At 38.2% G+C, this 8,152-nt stretch overlaps 1 non-coding gene across 1 annotated transcript; it reads right to left on the bottom strand.

Moving 5' to 3' along the window:
* Nucleotides 1-995: 995 nt before the first annotated feature.
* Trnal-uaa lies at nt 996-1,078 on the bottom strand. The gene has a single exon. It is a non-coding gene; the product is annotated as a tRNA-Leu (tRNA).
* Between the last annotated feature and the right edge of the window lie 7,074 nt (nt 1,079-8,152).

Here is an 8,152-nt window from a genome sequence, read left to right on the forward strand (position 1 = left end):
TTAGTGAATGCCCACTGGGGTGAATCAATTTTCGTGATGTTTTATATGGGGAGACCTCAGTGGGCAGCAGTATTCGAGGTAAGGACGTACAAAGGAGGAGAAAAGTGGGATGATGACATCTTGTTCTCTGGCCCGGAATTTTCTTAAGATCCAGGAGATCATCCTTCAAGCTATATCTACCTAATCGTTGATGTGGGCACTCCAACTGAGATTGTTATCAATAATTACTCCTCGATCTCTGATATTATTAGATGCTGTGAGCGGTTCCCCTGGAGGAAGAGAGTATGGCTGTTTTAGTTTAGTATTTCTTCCAAAATGCATTAGCTCAAATTTTCCCTCGTTTAGTTGCATTTTGTTTTGTCTGCCCATTGACTCACCACATATAGATCAGATTGGATTTGAGTTTAACCTGGTACTTATGCTATTGGTCATATTTATTGAACAGGTAAGTTACAGGGACGTAAACAAACCAGCATTGGTTATCTGTCTGTCTGACAGACAGACAGATAGATAGATAGATAGATAGATAGATAGATAGATAGATAGATAGATAGATAGATAGATAGATGATAGACAGATAGACAGACAGACAGACAGATAGATATACTTATGTGTGCGTGTCTTTGTGTTTATGTTTGGTTCCCAACATCACTTGATAACCAGTGCTCGTTTGTTTACGTCATTGTAACTTAGCTGTTCAATAAAGATGACCAATGGCATAAGTACCAGGTTAAAATTGCAATTACTGAAGTAGACTAAACCCTTTGACTAAAACTGTCAAACAATGCTCCGGCATGGCAATAATATGGTAAATATTTGGCTGTTATTTCCAGAACCGTGAGCAACCACGTGCAGGATTCTCCTGGTGGTTCGTTCCCTCTATAAACATGTGCTTCTTTAAGTTGAAATCATAAGAGCGTTTTGAATAACATCCTCACGGTATTTAATTTCAAAATTTAGTAGGAAAAATATTTAAAAAAAAGAATAACAGTCGTTAGCACGAGTGGGGTTCGAACCCACGCGGACACTTGTCCATTGGAACTTAAGTCCAACGCCTTAACCACTCGGCCATCGTGCTTCCGGCCAACAATGGATTACAAAATAGAGGAGACATTACAAAATATTTAATTGCACGCATATTAGCTTCGATGTGATTGTATAACGTGTGTTCCATTCATAATTCCTTAAATGTTGGGTATATCATATACAACTGTATATAAACTATATAAGAGTCTGTATATGTGTTTAAACATTATGTGTGTGTGTGTGTGTGTGTGTGTGTTGTGTGTGTGTGTGTTAGCCTGAAGGTAGTCTGCGGTATACACCTCGCTTGGATATTTACCACTTCTGAGGTTCCGCTCGCTATGAAACATATGTAGCCTGGATCTTATCGACTCAATTCCTTAACTCTTGTATTCTTATTCACATACCCGGCAACCCTTGTCGCCTACTGTGTAATATAAAAAGAACTTTTTTGAAGTTTATTTCAATATATATATATATATACGTATATGCGTGTGTGTGTGTAGATATGCGTATATATATACACACACACACACACACACATATATATATATATAATAATAATGAAATTATTGTATACAGTGCTCAGGTGCACCACAACTTGTCAGAAAGTGCATATAAAGTACATGCAGTAATGTAGAAGATATATATATATATATATATATATACCGGAGTAAACACATAATGTGAAATAAGGTAGAAAAAAGAGTACTCAAATACCAGGGGTAGAGTAATATGCTTTATTTAAAAGAAAAAAAGTACATATATATATATATATATATATATATATATATATATATAATATATATATATATATATAATATATATATATATTATATAATTAATAATATCAGGGTAATATAAAATTTTAGAAATTTTTGCTACCAGTGGCCTAGCGTGTAAAAGATTTGTCAATAGACTATATATATACACATATATGTATGTGCATGTATATATCGGTCACATTTCACTTATAGCAATCCATACTTTCTGCTGCTAGTTGCATACCTTCCACAGCATCGAGATACATTCTACAATTATCTGAATGCATTCTGCAGTTAGCTGCATATATTCTACTGCTTGTTGTATATTTTCTACAGCCAGCTGCATACTTTCAACACCTACCTACGTGTCATCTACGTCTAGCCGCATACTTCCTCCGAGTAGCTAGATGCATCCACAGCTATCCGCAGAAACTCATCCTTCATTTTCTTACCACATTCATTGTATTTCACCTTCCTTTCAGATTTTGTCTTAAGCACATCTCTCGACTCTATCTCTCCACGACAGTAACTCTCCGACAAAAAAATTACTACAAACATTGAGCTACAAAAGCCCATGCTGAACGTCAACCGCAGCAATCTCTTCTTTCTGACAGGCACTATAAAATCCCTGGATAGTGCTCCTCTCTGTGTCACTACATTTATTTCCAGCACACGTATCATATTTTTACGATAGCGTCAACGCTTATGATCAATAGTGCGAATCCTTTTCGTTTTAAACGCCTCCCAATTTGAAGGGGTTTGAAAATCGAGAAAATCGACCGATTTTCTCCTTTCGTTGCAATCACTGATGTATTGGATCCACTCCGACACTTGGTCATGCATAAGAGTAATATTCCAACATAGGTCGTGAGTTTTGTAGTCACCAGTTGTATACCTTGATTCAATGGCCGCTGTTACCTTAAGGAATAAGATATTGTTGTTTAGTCTCTGGTCAGCCATGATGAAGAAGAGCTAGGGTCAAAGGCGTTTTCTTTTTTTCTTTTTTTGGTGAGGGCTCTAGTACTTGTTTCGGCAGTACACATCATAAAATTGGAACAACACAATGCTCTTGCGTAAGGCGCAAATTCGTGAAGAGTTCCATATTTTACAAAAGCGGTGCCCCAGCGTGGCCGCAGTCTAATGACTGAAACAAGCAAAAGATAACAGATACTATATTATTCCATATTCCAACCCCATTTTTTATTTAAGGCAGAGGTTGTGAATTGAGGGAGATTTGTGGCAGCTATTTCTAGCAGGACATGCGACCACTTAGAGCTCCCTCGTTATTTCCCGAATAACAAAATTGGTTTCAACCGTATCCAGCGACAGTGGATCTCATCCATTTCTTACGCATGGATCCCTTTGATTACTGCTTTATTCTGGTGGACCCCCATAGCTATTAAAAGCTAGTTTTATAGATACTTCTTTCAAAATTCCTATTTTGCTTTCCACATATTCACTTGTGTAGGGTGACCTTTGCAAAACGCTTGAGGAAGAAACCTGCCTGTTTCTTGCATTAAATCAAACTTTTTTTCATGGACCCTCAAAATATTTTTTGTGGATCTCCAATTTACTATTTTACTTACATGGACCCCCTCCCCCAACAATCTTATAAGGATCCCCAGGGATCATACGGACTCCAGTCGAGAACTACTGGTTTACAAGGGAGATATGTCAATTCAATACAAGGGAGATATGTCAATTCAATACAAGGGAGATATGTCAATTCAATACAAGGGAGATATGTCAATTCAATCTCGTTTAGTGAATTGTCAATTCATATAATGTTTAAACACAGATACAGACTCTTATATAGTTTATATACAGTTATATATGATATACCCAACATTTAACGATTTATGAATTGAACACACATTATACGATCACATCGAAGCTAATATGCATGCAATTAAATATTTTGTAATGTCTCCTCTATTTTGTCAAACGTGACCGACAAGAAGCACGATGGCTGAGAGGTTAAGGCGGTGGACTTAAGTTCCAATGGACAAGTGTCCGCGTGTGTTCGAACCCCACTCGTGCTAACGACTGTTACTTTTTCTTATATTTTTTCCCTACTGTATTTTGAAATTAAATACCGTGAGGATGTTATTCAAAACGCTCTTTATGATTTCAACTTAAAGAAGCACATGTTTATAGAGGGAACGAACCACCAGGAGAATTCAGCAACTCTGGACGAATAACGATTAAATTGGACGAAATATTGCGAAAACGGCCGCCAAATACACAAAATCAAGCGTATGAACAACTTTTGAAAAATGGGTTTTAATTTATGGCACAACGCCAGCAATATCAGAGGAGAGGGTAAGTCGATTACAACCACGCCAGAGTGTAACTGATCCTTATTTTATCGTCACTGAAACGGACGAAAGTTAAAGTCGACCTCAGCAGAATTTGAAATCAGAACGCAGCGGCAGACGAAATGCTGCCATGCTTTTTTTTCCTGTTGACATAGAAAAAAATTACTTCGTGTGAAATGTAATTCTGAACCTAACAACACTCCATGGATAAAATCCAATTCTATTTAGTTGTATATTTGCATACATTTGATGTTTCAGACTGGAAACTGTTGCTTGCAACCCATGAATAACTTTTCTAAGAGACAAATGTGTAAAGGTCAACATTGAAGGTAATTATGGCATTATGGGATAGGATGGAAGGGCTACGACATGGCAATTTGTTTGTCTGCTTCGACTTTCACATTAATTACCATTTTCTTTGGGTGTTTATTATATTTTATTTATTCTACTTCATTTGTGTTTTTTTTTAATTTATTTTTTTTTTTTTTCATAATTGGGGAGTTGGATTTGTTAAGACTGTCTGCTTTGAGTCAACGTCGGAGGAGGATTTGGGCTTGTCAGCTTCTTGCTGTTGTTGCTGTTGTCATCAGCGTCGATAATAACGATGATGACGATGGTGGCGATGGCTGTAGTTGTGGTGGTGGTAGTGGGCTAATGGAGGTGGGAAGACGGCGATGGTGATGGTGATTATGATGATGATGATGATGGCGACGACGACGATGACGAAGATTATGAAGATGATGGTGCTGCTACTGCTACTGTTGATAGTGCTAGCGACACAGGTAGCAGTGACGACGATGATGATGATGATGATGATGATGATGATGATGATGATGATGATGATGATGATGATGACGACGACGACGACGATGATGGTGATGATGATGATGATGATGATGATGATGATGATGATGATGATGATGATGATGATGATGCAGATGATGATGATGATGATGCGGATGATGATGATGATGATGATGCGGATGATGATGATGATGATGACGACGATGCAGATGATGCGGATGCTGCTGCTGCTGCTGCTGATGATGATGATAAAAAGGAGGCGGGTTCTGATGGTAATGGTCATGGAGGTGATAGCAACGGTGGTGATAGCAGTTGTGATGATGATGAATGAGGGAGTGATGACGGCGGCAGCGACTACGACGATGTTGACAATGCTTGACATCCTCGTCGTCGGTTACTCCTATACTCTTTTACTTGTTTCAGTCATTTGACTGTGGCCATGCTGGAGCACCACCTTTAGTCAATTAAATCTACTCCAAGACTTATTCTTTGTAAGCCTAGTTCTTATTCTATCGGTCTCTTTTGCTGAAACGCTAAGTTACGGGGACACACCACCATCGGTTGTCAAGCGATGTTGGGAGGACAAACACAGACACACAGACACACAAACATATACACACACATACATATATATATAGATATATACGACGGGCTTCTTTCAGTTTCCGTCTACCAAACCCACACACAAGGCTTTGGTCGGCTCGAGGCTATAGTAGAAAGCAATTGCCCAAGGTGCCACGCAGTGGGACTGAACCCGGAACCATGTGGTTGGTAAGCAAGTACTTACCACACTGCCACTTCTACGCCTATATTCGCTTTGATCAGTCTGACCTACAAACAACGGCGTTCCAACGTAACCATCCCGTCTTACTATCAGACACTGTACATCTATCGCTACATTACACACTGCATTATCATGGCTCTTCCCTATTTATGATGGTAGAATGTGATGGATGTAACAAGTGAAAATTAGGAATAATTTCCGCAATTACATAATTAATGACTTGAAACCGAGATCTGGAGTTAGACCGAAAACGAAATGGTTGGATAGGTGGGTGGATGGATAGGTGGGTGGATGGATGGGTGGACAGACATAACAAAATCTTTGTAGAGAAGTTATCAGCTTCGTTGGATAGCTTTTAATTAACTCTTTGGTCCTGGGATTCATCTTATTTAAATATAATACGCCATAAACATTACCATCATCTTCATCATCATCATCATCCTCATCATTATAAGAAACAGAAACAGAGGCAGCAACAGAAGAAGAAGGAACACTACCATCATCATCATCATCACCATTATCATCGTCTCCTCTTTTCATTTGAGAGCCAGTCTCCTTTGCCATTTTGGTTATTGTGACATCCTCTAGAGGTAGAGATTCCTTCAATGAAACATGAATTTATGTTGTATAATATTTGATATACCTACATTTGTATATGCTGTTCAAGTGCATGCCACTTTGGTAAGGAAAGGTGGAGATGAAATGCTCAAAGACTAGAGGAAACCACCACGTTTCACAGAAAGACAAGAAGAGAGACATTGAGACAACCAGAAACAGGCATTTTGTTTTGTATAGCAGCCAGTTTAGGAATTTTTATATCACAGAAACATTATGAACAAACAGGTCATGGTTGGCTGGCTGAATTAATAGGAAATTACTGTTGGTTAGATATCATTATAACTTGCGTTCTTTGGTGTGAATATTTCAAAATTGAGAATCATTTAGTTAACTGTCGCTATTTCTGCAGGTTGTGATATTGTCCTGTTTTAGCTGCGTTACCAATTATTTAATTATATCACAGTAATTAAAATGCTCCTATAAGTCTGTGTATGTGTGTGTGTGTGTGTGTGTGTGTGTATGTGTGTGTGTGTGTGTGTGTGTGTGTGTGTGTGTGTGTGTGTGTGTGTGTGTGTGCGGTGTGCTGTTTTTTCCTAACTGCACATTGGTAAACAGGTTTATTTCCTTTGTCTAAAGGTTTTGTACGCTCAAACCCGTTCAACTGCCCTCATCAGTGAGCGCGGAAAATTACTATTTATACAAATTCATAATATGCCTTATAATTATTTTTGATATCGGGTCTACACTCCTCCGGCACCTTACAAGAGAGCGCATTGAACATTTAGCGTTACTGAATAAAAACACAAGCAAATACCTTCCTCACCACCATCTGTATTCCCGGCCTGGGCAAAACGTGTTATCTCATGTTGTTCATGTCACCTCGACACCTGACATGTGGCACACCGTGCACCTGTAGGGGCAACGTTGTTTGTGGAAGGAAAGAGCACAAACATTGGATCACTACAAACAAATCAACTGTTGTACAGGTTCGCTTTTCTTGAACTCGAGAGACTACCAAAAAGATGGAGGGAAGAGAATTTATATATATATATATATATATATATATATATACGTTCGTTTAAATATTTGTTGGCTAAACTGGCAATATAACCATCCGAAAATATAATAATATATATATATATATATATATATATATAATAATTAATAATAAAACATATGCATATATACATACATATATATACGTACCTACCTCTACATGTATATATACATGCATATATGGGTACAGGACACCAAAAAAAAAAAAACGTCGAACACAATGAGAAACGAAAACATAAACACAAAACCAAGGAACTGGACATTTTTCTTAAACAACGAAAAAATAGAGTACAGGACAATAACACAAGGAAAATTTCCCTTTTCAGTCGCCATGGTTTCATCTACTCTGCGTTCGAAGGTGAAGGCGATACGCATCTTCGATAGAAACTTTCCTTCCCGCGAAAAGCAAATTAAATAAAATTTGAGATCTTTTTGCGGGGGGGGGGATAAAAATGGTAACAAAAACAGGACAGTAACGACAGTACAAAATATAAACAGTTAAAGATAGGACAACAGAATAACAAGACAAGAAGGGCTGTTAAGCCGAACGAAATAAAAGTATTACGAACGCTATTTTTGTGAACGGCGAAGGAGCAACATAAAATGCCGTCTACACTTTAAGGAAACCAGGTCAGAAAGACAGTAGCAGAGCTCTCGTCGCGGGTCAACGACGAGAGGGAGAAGGAGGAGCAAGAAAAAGGGAGAGAAAAAAGGGAATGGTTGTAGAGGAAACCAATGAAGAATGAGAGAGAGAGAGAGAGGGAGAGACAGTAAGGTAGAAGAAAAGGAAACCAGAAAGAATGAAGGCTGAGAAAGGGAGGGGACAGAAAGGTTAAGAGTGCGCA

Source organism: Octopus sinensis, unplaced genomic scaffold (genome assembly GCF_006345805.1).
Source record: "Octopus sinensis unplaced genomic scaffold, ASM634580v1 Contig18469, whole genome shotgun sequence".
Taxonomy (NCBI): Eukaryota; Metazoa; Mollusca; class Cephalopoda; order Octopoda; family Octopodidae; genus Octopus; species Octopus sinensis.